General features: G+C 49.5%; 2 non-coding genes and 1 pseudogene across 2 annotated transcripts; all 3 read right to left on the bottom strand.

The window, feature by feature from the left end:
* LOC120845680 overlaps positions 1-3,262 on the bottom strand; it is a 6,417-nt pseudogene extending 3,155 nt beyond the window's left edge.
* Positions 3,263-3,952: 690 nt separating this feature from the next.
* Positions 3,953-4,105, bottom strand: LOC120845523. The gene has a single exon (XR_005716725.1). It is a non-coding gene; the product is annotated as a 5.8S ribosomal RNA (ribosomal RNA).
* Positions 4,106-4,537: 432 nt separating this feature from the next.
* On the bottom strand, positions 4,538-6,353 carry LOC120845609. The gene has a single exon (XR_005716812.1). It is a non-coding gene; the product is annotated as a small subunit ribosomal RNA (ribosomal RNA).
* Between the last annotated feature and the right edge of the window lie 6,147 nt (positions 6,354-12,500).

The following is a 12,500-nucleotide window of genomic DNA, read 5'->3' as shown; positions in this document are numbered from 1 at the left end:
GAAAAGTTGCCTGTCGTCACAACCTTCGTCCTCTTCTCGCGGCCCGAGGGCACTATCGAGACGGTGAACGACTTCTCCGCATTAATTGCCAGCCGCCGTGCACCCACGAATGAGTGCAGGCTGTCCAATCTCCTCTGCAGACCTTCCGGGGTGGATGCGAAGACTATCAGGTCGTCCGCAAAAGCCATCCCATCCAGTTGCAGCTGGTCGGAGCTGTACCCAATACCAGGGTCCAGTGTTTGGAGGAATTCGTCCACCACGAGGTTGAAGAGAAGTGGGGAGAGCGGATCTCCCTGCCTCACGCCGACTGTGGGGTGTACCACTCTGGATGAACCCTCTAGTGTCAGTTTGGTCCAGGAGTCCTCGTACAGATCCTGTAGATAGTCGAGGAACCCCTGATCGAGTCCGGCTCGGCGAGCACCCCTGAGGACCGCTTCTGTCGTCACCCTGTCGAAAGCCTTGGACAGGTCCAGGCTTGCCATGTGCAGCGGCCGGAGCTTTTGCTTGGCGTCCTCCAGAACGGAGGACGCCAAGCAACTATGACTATGACTCTCCACAAGAGAGTCATAGTTACTCCCGCCGTTTACCCGCGCTTTGATGAATCTCTTCACGTTGACATTCAGAGCACTGGGCAGAAATCACATTGCGTCAACACCGACCAGCGGCCATCGCAATGCTTTGTTTTAATTAGACAGTCGGATTCCCCCGGTCCGTGCCAGTTCTGAGTTGACTGTTTTTTGCCGGCCGAAGCATAGCACTTTGGGCACGAAGCCCTCAGACGCCGCGCAGCTGAGGCTTTCCACAGGAAGGTCCCGACGCTGGTCCGGGCTTGGCCGCGCCGCGTGAACGGCGAGCCCCGCCCAGTCCCGGTGCAGTGCCGTTCCTGCTTCAGGTCCCCAGCCCGACCGGCTCAGTCCTCAGAGCCAATCCTTATCCCAAGGTTACGGATCCGTTTTGCCGACTTCCCTTACCTACATTGGTCCATCGACTAGAGGCTGTTCACCTTGGAGACCTGCTGCGGATGTGGGTACGGTCCGGCACGAAAATCACACTCCCTCACTCGGATTTTCAAGGGCCGACGCGAGCGCACCGGACAGCGCAAGAACCGCACTGCTCTACGGAGCCACCATCCCTATCTCGGGGCGAACCCATTCCAGGGACTCGATCTCCTTACAGAGAAAAGAAAACTCTTCCCGGGGCTCGCATCGGCGTCTCCGAGCTGGTTTGCGTTACCGCACTGGGCCCCGAAGGACCAATCTCCGTGTCCGGGTTCGGGATTATTAACCCGATTCCCTTTCGGTCACTGCGGGGCTCTCTCCACTGCAAAAAAGTGCTCCCGCTTCGGAAAGAACTTCTCCTTTCCCTTAGGACCGACTGACCCATGTTCAACTGCTGTTCACATGGAACCCTTCTCCACTTCAGTCCTCAAGGTTCTCACTTGAGTATTTGCTACTACCACCAAGATCTGCACCAGCGGCGGCTCCAGGCGGGCTTACGCCCGACACCTTCAACGCTCACCGCAGCGGCCCTCCTACTCGCTGCAGCTTAGCACCCCCTTGTTTGCGTGCATCTGCCGGCAGCGGCCGGGGATAGGCTCGACACTAGAGCGCCATCCATTTTCGGGGCTAGTTGCTTCGGCAGGTGAGTTGTTACACACTCCTTAGCGGGTTCCGACTTCCATGGCCACCGTCCTGCTGTCTTAAGCAACCAACACCCTTCATGGGATCTCATGAGCGTCCCGCATCGGGCGCCTTACCCCGGCGTTTGGTTCATCCCACAGCGCCAGTTCTGCTTACCAAAAGTGGCCCACTTGGCACTCTCATCGCTTCCGGAGGCCTCAGACCAGAAGGCCTCCGACACACCCATTGAAAGTTTGAGAATAGGTTGAGGTCGTTTCGACCCCAATGCCTCTAATCATTCGCTTTACCAGGTGTGACTGGTCTCGGCAACAAGCGCCAGCTATCCTGAGGGAAACTTCGGAGGGAACCAGCTACTAGATGGTTCGATTAGTCTTTCGCCCCTATACCTGGGTCGGACGATCGATTTGCACGTCAGAAGCGCTTCGGACCTCCACCAGAGTTTCCTCTGGCCTCGTCCTGCCCGGGCATAGTTCACCATCTTTCGGGTGCCAACGTGTGCGCTCTAGCGCCGCCCCCACGACGTGAGCGTGTGGGGCGGGCCGTTGCTGCTCCCTTCATCGGACCCCTGGGCGGCCCGGGATCGCAACTCGGCACGGCACGAGGCCGCGCCTTCACGTTTCATTGCGCCTCTGGGTTTTGAGGGACCTATTGACTCGCGCACATGTTAGACTCCTTGGTCCGTGTTTCAAGACGGGGCGGGTGGGTTACCGACCTACTCGCCGCCAACCATGACGACCCTCCGCGGAAAGAACCCGCCTCGCCGGTTCCGAGCCCCAAACACCGAACGTCAGGCGAATACCTGGCGTAAGGCAGGCGACCCGTTGACCCAGCCGGGTTTCCCGCTCCGCATTCCGGAGGGCATCGTTTCGGGCCTCCCCGAAGGGAGTAGCCCATGAGGCCTGGGCAGGGTGACGTACTCGATTACCGGCCAGGTATAACTCCCACGACAGCCAAACAAGGGCCGTCGCCGGTCACCTCCAGCGGCCGGACTCAAAGTCGTTCTTGAAAGGGTTACCCGTGCCCGTCGCGGCGTCCTACCGACGGTGGAAAATGCGTTCCGGAGTGCGCGGCACCGCGCGGGCAGCCGGAACGGGCCCCCACAAGGAGAGCCCGTAAACCAAGACGCTGACACCGCTCCACGTCACAGCGAAACTGAATCCCACCGCCCTCGAGCTTCGAGGGCCCACCCGTTTTACTCTAAGCGGTTTCACGTACTCTTGAACTCTCTCTTCAAAGTTCTTTTCAACTTTCCCTCACGGTACTTGTGAACTATCGGTCTCTCGGACGTATTTAGCCTTAGATGGAGTTTACCACCCAATTAGGGCTGCACTCTCAAGCAACCCGACTCACGGGAGGTTCCATCCCGAGAGAGCAGTGGTGGAGACGGGCCTGGCACCCACTCTGGGTCAAGCCCCTGTCAGGGGGACTTGCACCACCGCAAAACTCTCGGGAACGTTACCTCCCATACACCACATTTCCCGATCGCCGGCAAGGACGAGGGATTCGGTGCTGGGCTAGGTCCCGTTTCGCTCGCCGCTACTAAGGGAATCCCTGTTGGTTTCTTTTCCTCCGCTTAGTGATATGCTTAAATTCAGCGGGTTGTCTCGCCTGATGTGAGGTCGACAATCTTTTTTTTTTATTTTGTGCGCTTTCCAACAAAAACTTCGCCTCCTTACCACATGTCAAAAACACAAAAGGATGGCGAACTAACAGTTGTTGTACACACGCTTTGCATCGCTTTCGATTCGACAAAAAAGAAAGCGCGCAATCCAACGGCATTCCCCTACTGGATGGCTCCAGTATTCATCGGGGACGCGAAGGTCTTAGACTGACGGAAGGCTACGACGCAAAAAACTTTCCTCCCAGAAGCGTTTTTCTTTTTTTTGTGCAAATCAACGCCACGAGATTTACATTTGCCGACGCCGCGTTTCAACGCGCCAACGCCAACTCCGTCCCACGGTTTTTCCACTCGAACAACATCCACGCCAAAGAAAACAGAATCGATCGAAAAGAAACCGTTTCAAATCTCCGTTTCTAACGCACCGACGTCACAGCGCCGTTCAACGTGCGAAAGATTTTTTTGGTACGGGATTTTCCACAAACGGTATCCATCGAGTTTCGTTTTCCCATGCAGTGTTCGATAAAAACTCGTAGGAGGAGGAGGACTGGTTAAGCGCACGCGTGCAATCGCACCACTCGTGCATTTGCTCAAAGAAAACGCAACGCAAGAAAGCATAAAACTGCGTGCTGCCCACGATCCGACACAGTCAAAACGAGGTAGAAAACAAATTCTCCTCTCTTGATATATGATCCGACCCTCACACAGACGAAGCCACGGGAAGGCCCGAGGCCGCAATGTGCGTTCAAAGAGTAAGTGCTCAGTGTGTCCTGCAATTCACACCAAGTCTCGCAGCTGGCTGCGTTCTTCATCGACCCGAGAACCAAAAGATCCAACGCTTAGAGTCGTGTTTTTGGATTTTTCAATCAGTACGACAAAACACAAGTTGTTGTTTTTTTTTCGCGCCCGGCACATCCCATGCCATCTCGAAAGCGCAAAAAAAAGCTTCTTCTCAAACGCCTCTTCGTTAATCAAAACAAAAGGGCGATCCTCGAGAAGAGACGAAAAAGGGGGCGATGCGTTTTTTGTAACCCGCGGATTGTCCCGGTGCACTTGAAATCTCCTCTCAATCGAGGCAGCAGAGGGCTCCCGCTGGGCGCATCATCGAAAGGAACGGAGGCCACCCAAAGAAAAAGGCACATCCGAACCACAGTTGTTTTTTTTTGTGCCGTCCCGACGGCATCCAAGCTTGGTCGGGATCGGCGCCAGATAAATTCGCACATCGAGTCCATTCCCCGTACAAGAGGAAGAAGACAAAACGATGCCAAATAACATCCGGTAATGATCCTTCCGCAGGTTCACCTACGGAAACCTTGTTACGACTTTTACTTCCTCTAAATGATCAAGTTTGGTCATCTTTCCAACACACCGGCGCAACCGAAAGGCCGCTCCGGGTATCGGTCCGAAGACCTCACTAAATCATTCAATCGGTGGTAGCGACGGGCGGTGTGTACAAAGGGCAGGGACGTAATCAACGCGAGCTTATGACTCGCGCTTACTGGGAATTCCTCGTTCAAGGGGAACAATTGCAAGCCCCTATCCCAATCACGAAGGAGGTTCCACGGGTTACCCAGTCTTTACAGACAGGGATAAAAACACGCTGCTTCCTTCAGTGTAGCGCGCGTGCGGCCCCGGACATCTAAGGGCATCACAGACCTGTTATTGCTCTGTTTCGTGCGGCTAGGAGCCGCTTGTCCCTCTAAGAAGGGTGCAAGGTGCAGAGAACCACGCACCTATTTAATAGGCTAGAGTCTCGTTCGTTATCGGAATTAACCAGACAAATCGCTCCACCAACTAAGAACGGCCATGCACCACCATCCACCGAATCAAGAAAGAGCTCTCAATCTGTCAATCCTCCCAGTGTCCGGGCCGGGTAAGTTTTCCCGTGTTGAGTCAAATTAAGCCGCAGGCTCCACTCCTGGTGGTGCCCTTCCGTCAATTCCTCTAAGTTTCAGCTTTGCAACCATACTTCCCCCGGAACCCAAATACTTTGGTTTCCCGGAAGCTGCCCGCCGAGTCATTTGAGTAACTCAGGCGGATCGCTGGTTGGCATCGTTTATGGTTAGAACTAGGGCGGTATCTGATCGCCTTCGAACCTCTAACTTTCGTTCTTGATCAATGAAAACATTCTTGGCAAATGCTTTCGCAGTAGTTCGTCTTGCGACGGTCCAAGAATTTCACCTCTAGCGCCGCAATACGAATGCCCCCGTCTGTCCCTCTTAATCATTATCCTGTATTCCAAAAACCAACAGAACAGAAACAGGATCTTGTTCTATTATTCCATGCACTGTTATTCAGGCGAATCGCCTGCGTTGAGCACTCTAATTTTTTCAAAGTAAACGCGCCGGCCAAAGCAAGGCACCTGATGAAGGGAACCAAGCCACGACAGGCATGATGTTCAGCACGGGCCGTAACGTGGTGTCCACGCACTTCCCGCCTGTAACTGAGATCCAACTACGAGCTTTTTAACCGCAGCAACTTTAGTATACGCTATTGGAGCTGGAATTACCGTGGCTGCTGGCACCAGACTTGCCCTCCAATGGATCCTCGTTAAAGGATTTAGAGTGTACTCATTTCAATTACGGGGCCTCAAAAGAGTCCCGTATTGTTATTTTTCGTCACTACCTCCCCGTGCCGGGAGTGGGTAATTTGCGCGCCTGCTGCCTTCCTTGGATGTGGTAGCCGTTTCTCAGGCTCCCTCTCCGGAATCGAACCCTGATTCTCCGTTACCCGTAACAACCATGGTAGGCGCATAACCTACCATCGACAGTTGATAAGGCAGACACTTGAAAGAAACGTCGCCGGCTCGTGGCCGTGCGATCAGCACAAAGTTATCCAGAGTCACCACACAAAACGGACCGAAGCCCGATTGATCTTGGTCTAATAAAAGCACCCGTCGCCCCGAGGGGCTTCGGGCTCACTGCATGTATTAGCTCTAGAATTGCCACAGTTATCCAAGTAGGAAGAAACGATCTAAGGAACCATAACTGATTTAATGAGCCATTCGCGGTTTCGCCTTGTTTCGGCATGTACTTAGACATGCATGGCTTAATCTTTGAGACAAGCATATGACTACTGGCAGGATCAACCAGGTAATCTTTTCGTGGTGGGTCGCCCAAAACCCTACCAACGCGCGGACGCGGGGCCACCGTCAGGCGCCCCTCACGAACCGCAAACACACACAACGCTTAGGAATTACTTCCAAATCCAAGAAGAAATGAAGCACGTTCGAGCGCGCAGCCGGAATATCCCTGACCGAGGTCGGTACCGACGCGGCAAGAAGCGCATAAATTTCTTTCTCGTCGTAGCAACAGAAAGTCGTACGCCAAAAAAATCATTGACGACGCCTTCGCAGCGTTGCCGAGCTTTCAGGTCCCGTGAGGACGCGAGGACGCACCCCGGCCTTCGGTCAGAACGCACTCGTCATTTCACACCGTTCGGTTAGCGCGGACCTCCGAAACACCCTCCTCTCGCATTCGTTTTCAAGACACAGGTGCACCCGAGAACCGACCCCAACGGCAGACGCCAGAGATCGCAGGTACCTTGCTGTAACGACCATGCGGCGGAGGCAGCGGCCGAGACGGCGACGAAAGGCGTCGGCGACGTCGTCAGACGCCGCTCGCACCAATCGAACGCTCGACAGACCCCACCTCCACATAATAGCACCGATAAGTATAAAGAAGATCCTTCAAGAGCATTCTGTACATAGTTTGTGGTTATCAGTTTCGGTGACTGACTGACTGACTTACTGTCTCTCACTTATGTGGCTCCTCGTTATTCAGTATCATTTATTTGTCCTTCTTTCTTTCTTATTTTTTTTCCCCTCTCTCTCTCCTTATATATATATATATATATATATATATATATATATGTATGTATGTATGTTTGTGTGTATATATATATATATAAATGTTCTTTTTTTCCTGTCTGCCTCTATGTATACATACATACGTACATACATCCTACCCCTATAAAAAAAATTATTTCTCGCTTTTTATTAAAAACGTGCTGACCCCTGCTTGACTCTGATTACTTCTTTTCGACTTTCAGTTCATGTTAACATGGTCAACAGAAAGTTTATCGACTTTGTTATTACAAAGTAAACCAATATTTACACGGGGCGTTTCATGCGTTTTGAATTGTGTCAGAGCCGAACAATGAGCGCTATAGTAAGTGAGATTGTCACTGCTTTTAATCCGAATGCTCGCGGTATCGCGCGTGTTTACGGCAGGCTTCATAATAGGCAATTTTCTTTCTTTACACTACTCTTCTTTGCTCACTTCATTGTTTCTACCATTGGTTTCGTTTGGAAGGCCCCGCCACTTAGTTCCCAACAAAGTCCTCTCAAGGAACGAAGTGAGAAGCACGGGATTAACAAAAGAAAAAGATGCGTGTTTTCTAGCGGTTACCCGTGTCGCTTTGCGACACGGGCTTTCTGGCGCTTTCAACTGGGCGAGAGCCGAACAATTTACCCTACTGCACTTGCGACGGGCAGCGCTTTCAAACGGAATACTGGAAATCTCGCTTACTCTTCTGGCAAGTTTGATAGGAGACAAATATTATTCTTTTCACGCGAAGTGTTCGCTCTATTTCTAATCTCTCTCTTCCGTGTCCTTGGCATGGAACGCCCGCTTCGTCTCCCACAAAGTACTTCCGAGGAATCAAGTGCAAATCACGCGACTTTAAAATGTGCGTGTTTTCTAGCGGTTACCCGTGTCGCCAGGCGACACGGGCTTTCTGGCGCTTTCAACTGGGCGAGAGCCGAACAATTTACCCTACTGCACTTGCGACGGGCAGCGCTTTCAAACGGAATACTGGAAATCTCGCTTACTTTTCTGGCAAGTTTGATAGGAGACAAATATTATTCTTTTCACGCGAATTGTTCGCTCTATTTCTAATCTCTCTCTTCCGTGTCCTTGGCATGGAACGCCCGCTTCGTCTCCCACAAAGTACTTCCGAGGAATCAAGTGCAAATCACGCGACTTTAAAATGTGCGTGTTTTCTAGCGGTTACCCGTGTCGCGAGGCGACACGTGCTTTCTGGCGCTTTCAACTGGGCGAGAGCCGAACACTGTACACTACTGCACTTGCGACGGGCAGCGCTTTCAAACGGAATACTGGAAATCTCGCTTACTTTTCTGGCAAGTTTGATAGGAGACAAATATTATTCTTTTCACGCGAATTGTTCGCTCTATTTCTAATCTCTCTCTTCTGTGTCCTTGGCATGGAACGCCCGCTTCGTCTCCCACAAAGTACTTCCGAGGAATCAAGTGCAAAACACGCGACGTTAAAATGTGCGTGTTTTCTAGCGGTTACCCGTGTCGCGAGGCGACACGGGCTTTCTGGCGCTTTCAACTGGGCGAGAGCCGAACAATGTACACTACTGCACTTGCGACGGGCAGCGCTTTCAAACGGAATACTGGAGATGTCGCGTGCTTTACTGCCAAGCTCAATAAGAGACGAATTTCTTTCTTTTCACGGGAATTATTTCCTCTATTTCTAATCTCGCTCTTTCGTTTCATTGGGAAAGAACGCGCGCTTAGTTAGCCGCAAAGCAGTCTGAATTAATCACGTCCAAAGTACAGAATTTTACAATATATAGTGTTTTTACCGGTTGACCGCGTCAGAAAGCGTACCTTTCCGACGAGGTCTGTGTCGCTTTGACGTGAGCGGGAGCAAGGCGATTTGGGCTAGTGCACGCGAGATTGGCAGCGCTTCAAATTCCAGTACTGTAGATATTGCGTGCATTTTTTACACGCTTGAGGATGTGGGATTTTCTTTCTTGTGACGTGACCCGTTTGTCAAATTGTGTCTCGCTTTTTGGTATCGTTTAAGAAGCCCGTCCGCTTACAATCCTAAAAAAGAAAAAAAAAAGAAATTAGTAAAGAAAGACGCCCATACTTTTTTGTTGCTCTTTCTTTTATTATCTGCGCAGGATTTTAATTTGTGTAAGTTTTGTTTACCGTCCCGACTACGTAGGCGTTCGTACATGCCCGTCCTCGCGCCTTGAATTGTGTGCGAGCGAAATCAATCTCCCCAAGCTAGCTTCATAAATTGCTCGAAAATCGAACGTGAGGAAAGCCAGAGATACGTGGTTTTCACAGGTCGTGCAAGATTAATCCATAAAGTGCGATATTGGTATATATATATATACATACATACATACACATACATGATTTCTGCGACAAATAGGAAGACAAAAAGACCATGTTCAAGCATAATATAGGAACATTGACACTTTGCACACACAAGGGAGGTCAAATGGCAGGTTTTTCTTCCTTGTGCAGGAAACTTTATTGCAATGTCAGAAGGGAAGTTCCACTCTAGAATTGTGCGCTCAATAAAGGAGGAAAGGCAATGCACTTGAAAACCTTCACAGTTCAAGTAAGAAAACATTTCGAAACGACAGTTTGTTTTCTTGCAGGGAGGAGAAGAGGGGAGAGAAGGAGGGAGGGAGGGAGGGAAGGAAGGAAGGAAGGAAGGGGGGGAGGGGTGCCATGCACGGTGAAGACCAGAGGGTCGAACCGAAAACCGAAGCGAACGAAAAACCGGAACCGAGGAGTTAGTTTCAGCCGAACCGAAACTGACCCGCCAACTTGGAACTGTACGGAAGAAAATATAACTGTCTATTAGTCTGACGACGGATAGAAGTACAAGGGTGTACGGCAGGGATAGCTGAAAAAAAAAGGCTCTATGGACTTGGAGCGGCAGCCCAAAGTCGATGACGACGAAAAGAAAGCACACAGTTTCGGAAAACAGGCGGTAAGAAAGCGACAAATTAAGTAGCCGTCATGTCGAGTTGATTGCTTAGCTCTATTTAAGATGAAGGAAAAAAAAGTAGCACAATTGATGCTTACTTGCTAAATTGAATCAACCATTATCTTGTAAAGAAAAAAACCTCAAATGCCAATCACCTGTATTTTAGGCGACCCAACAGACTGATAACTTTTAAATTCAGGCTAAAATATAACACAAAAAAAAACAAGGAAAGACAGATATGTATGTAGCTTGTCATTTACTGCTCCATCAAATTTAAATAAAGCAATTTATTTCTCGGCACCTGAAAATAAGCGAACCCTACAAATGAATGGAAAGATACCCGTTTGCACTCTTGAAATAGTGCCTATTACGAAAAGAAGCACCAGGTAAATATAATATCACTTTAGCTTCTTCTTTTTCTTTTTAATACGGTACGCTGTTGGTTGATCTTAGTAAAATATATAAAATAGCGCAAAAAAGACGAGGACAAGGAGTATACAGGACAGGCACTCACTTTCAACTAGTTTTATTCAGGAAAAGTAAACATACATATATAGCTTTTATTCACGATAAGTGCCGAGGGCAGCCGAGAAGGCGGCAATAGCCCCGGATGGTTTGATCGTGCTGGGAGACACCAGCATCCCAGCTCAAATATCTTCTACCCTTAAGAATATGTGCTGCTTTGCCTGTCGTGTGTATATACATGTTCACTTTTCCTGAATGAAACTAGTTCAACATCAGCGCCTGTCCTGTATACCTCTTGTTCTTCTATTTGTTGTGCTATTTTAATGTCCTACATTACTTTTGTGCTCCCGCAAATCGAAGCAAACCAATAAAAAATTCGGTTCGACACTCTGGTGGAAACTAAAAGCTTAGAAAGAAAGAGGAAAAAAAGAAAAAGGAAAACATTTCTACAATAATGATAAGCAGGAGGAGGAGGAGGAGAACAAGAAGGCTAATAATGTGGAAAAAAAAGACACGACCCAAATAAATCAATACAAAGGATGGTATAAGTCATGCATACTTACCACATGTAAAATTAATTAAAAAAAAAATTAGAAAACAAAAATGTGTATTTATATATATATATATATATATATATATATTTTTTTTTTCTTTTATCCAGAGGCTTTGGCGCACGCACAGCACTGCACTGCACTGCACTGCACTGCACTGCACAACACAACACAACGACAGACTTTCCACAAACACACCACTGCGTACGAGGACACGACCACGTAGAGCTGCACGAAAACAAGCGCCGTAACTTAATAAAAAAAAATAAAAAAATCCTTTCACTGGACGGACGGCACAAGAACGGAAACTGCTCAAAGAGCACACACACACACGACACATATTAATGAATTAATAAGGGGCACAAGTAGAACGTAGGACACGGCACCCACACCAGAGGCCTTGCACAAGCACAGCACTGAGCACTGAGCACTGAGCAGCAGGTCACAGGACAGAAATGACGTCCACGCTGAGTAGGCCGAAGGCAGGGAATTACGGACGCACGCGAGGTCACCCACAGGCACTTTCACCGGAACCACGCCACAACACCACGCTGCAGAGCGCACACTGCAAAGCGAAACCATGCGCTCACCTTCGGAAAGCACGGAGGGCGGGCGGCACAGAGAAGCAAAAAGACGTCAAAAGCACATCGCGATGAAGCGGCGGCGAATGAACACTACTCACTGGTGGAAATGGATATCTCCTCAAGCGAAAACATGCAATGAACACGCATGGTTTAAGATGCACGTGGGAGACGCGCACACTTTCAGAAACCAGGTACGCCAACGCACGCGGGCAATAAGACGGACAAAACGCGTCGAAAATACATCGCGTGCAAGCAGCGCCGACTGCATACTACTCACGGTTGCAAAGGTTTCTTACAAGTTTGCACTCCAGAATCTTAACGCGTTGGAAAGCGTCCGAGCTCACCAAGAACCAAGAACTATCACTCCGCAGGAACAACGCAAAACAAAAGCAAAAAAAAAAAAAAATAATAATAAAAAAAAAAAAAAATGTAGGAGACCGCTAGATAGATGAAAACACCGTCATACTTTGTAAACAGAATTTGGAAAATAAGTAGCGCCGCCAGGTGGTCGGCGCCCAAATAGATGCGGAGGCGCGCCTAAATTGTTTAAATATTTGCTGTTTATATGACGAGACGACGTAATGTAAAATCAAATCAATTAATTTAAACAAAAAGTAAAAACTAAAAAAAAAATTAAAAACAAATGAATGAATAGTGGCGTCATCTAACGAACCTAAAGCAAGGCTCCGGTTTTCGAGCCGTTAACTGCGCAGCGCCATCTGGTTTGGATGGTAAAAGAAACAAAATACGCAAGTGACAATGCTACGCGAGAGTCGGATGGTTGTTTTTAGCGAATCGGGGAAGTACGCTGGCGTTGTGCTTGTTTACGTGAGCGAAGCGAACGCGAGGGGTGGCTGGACCGTCGCGACGAAGTCCCGACGAGT

Source organism: Ixodes scapularis, unplaced genomic scaffold, assembly GCF_016920785.2.
Source record: "Ixodes scapularis isolate PalLabHiFi unplaced genomic scaffold, ASM1692078v2 ptg001158l_1___fragment_3__unscaffolded, whole genome shotgun sequence".
Lineage (NCBI taxonomy): Eukaryota > Metazoa > Arthropoda > Arachnida > Ixodida > Ixodidae > Ixodes > Ixodes scapularis.
This window is presented reverse-complemented; position numbering and strand designations above follow the sequence as displayed.